The following is a 1871-nucleotide window of genomic DNA, read 5'->3' as shown; positions in this document are numbered from 1 at the left end:
ATAGGACTAGAATTCTAATTTCTTGCATTTAACACCCAAAGGACTAGAATTCTAATTTCGCTCTTCGTGGATACAACCTCAACATAAGTTGAGATTTTGACAACGATCGTCCTTTACCAATTTTGATGGTATAGGTGAGCATTATAAAGATAGCGCTGTTGTTGAGGAGTGAAATTTAGTTTTCACTTGTGCGATGTTTAGTGTTACTTTGGGTACACCCATAGTGGTTTGTATTTATTTAGGTTTCTTTTTTATTTTCATTTAGGTGATTTTCATAGTGTACACAAAACCATGAGTGACAATTCAAGTCACACCAGGTCTTTCGACAATCCTCTTAATGATGAAAGGCAACTCAATGATGTTGGACATTCAAGTGCCATCCGTATCCCACCTACTCATGGGAATAGTGTCTGTTATGTTACAAGCATCATGTTGTATATGATAAAAATGAATGAACTTTTTTGGGGGGCAAGCATATGAGGACCTCAACTTGCATATGAAGAATTTTGTAGAGGTGTGTGCACTCTTTGATATTGCACACATTACCCAAGAATCTATTCGGCTACTCCTCTTCCTATTCTCTCTAACGGGGGAGGTGGTATTATATCTTTGATCTCTTCCGTCCAGATCATTACTTCATGGGAGGAACTCACTAATGCAATCCTTGACTAATATTTCCCACCATCCAAGATGCTATAATTGCGTGATGAAATCACTAACTTTAGGCAATTGAATGGTGAACCCTTATACAATGTTTGGGAAAGATTCAATGGAAAGCTTACTCAATGTCCCGATCATGAGTTCCCAGAGAAGATGCTCATCTGAATATTCTATCAGGCCATAGATCAACTCAGTACGACTATGGTTAATAATGCAGTGGGGGGCTCTCTTGTAAGGCTAACATATAATGTGGCTTCCAATTTACTTGAGGAGGTCACCAAGCAAAATTGAGGATGGCATACCTGAGACACCTATGTTCCTAAAAGTTCTTCTACCTCTTCTTATGTTGATAAGAAGCAAATAAAAAGGATGAAGAGTGGGAAGAGAACTTGTCAAAGATGACAACATAATTAGATTTGCTAACAAAGCATGTGATGAGTGCACCAACAAAGGTGGTCAATGCCATGGCATCCAAGAGCTATGATGAAGAAGAAGCCAAAAAACTTGATAAAGAGATCAAATATTTGGATAACTATTCAGGGGGTTCTCGCCCGACCTATCAAAGGCAAGGTGGGAACAAAGGTTGGAACAAGAGATATAGGGATTGTGACCATGATTGGAGAGATAAGAATTGTGAGTATGATCATTATGTTTCCCCTCATGATCGTACAAAGGGTAAGGATTCCAACTCCATTGACCCCGACAAATACAAAATGAAAGATGTGCTAGTAAGGATTTTAATGAAAGTGGAGGGAACAAATACAATGGTCTATGAATTGAAAGGAAATTTTTTTCAACTCAACCAAATGACTGTCTCTGATTCCACTTCGATTTAGCAATTGGAGACTCAAATTGGGAAAATCTTTACTCAAATCATTGCTAGGACAAAGGAAGGCCTTCCTAGTGACACCATTGTAAACTCAAAAAAAATGTCCCAAGTGTTGGATATTGTCACTAGGAGTGGTAAAACCTTAGGTGATCTTGTTTTAGATGTCAAAAAGGATCCCAATATAGAGAAAAATCTTGTCAATGAATTAAAGGAAGAGACTCTGAAGTCTCTTGAAAGAAAAGAAAAAGAGCCAATGTTGAATGAAGAAGTTGATAGTGAATAGGGTGATCCAAAGGTAGTTGAAAATGGTAAAGTGAATAGTAATCCAATTGCTACCATGATGGTTCCCCATCTATTCCCTTAAAACCTCAAAATGAAGGTG

The 1871-nt window shown here is 37.8% G+C and overlaps 1 non-coding gene across 1 annotated transcript; it reads right to left on the bottom strand.

Annotated features, from left to right (window-relative positions):
• Positions 1-697: 697 nt before the first annotated feature.
• Positions 698-803, bottom strand: LOC124899047. The gene has a single exon (XR_007056186.1). It is a non-coding gene; the product is annotated as a small nucleolar RNA R71 (small nucleolar RNA).
• Between the last annotated feature and the right edge of the window lie 1068 nt (positions 804-1871).

The sequence above is a fragment of the Capsicum annuum genome, chromosome 5 (assembly GCF_002878395.1).
Source record: "Capsicum annuum cultivar UCD-10X-F1 chromosome 5, UCD10Xv1.1, whole genome shotgun sequence".
In the NCBI taxonomy this organism is placed as follows: Eukaryota; Viridiplantae; Streptophyta; class Magnoliopsida; order Solanales; family Solanaceae; genus Capsicum; species Capsicum annuum.
This window is presented reverse-complemented; position numbering and strand designations above follow the sequence as displayed.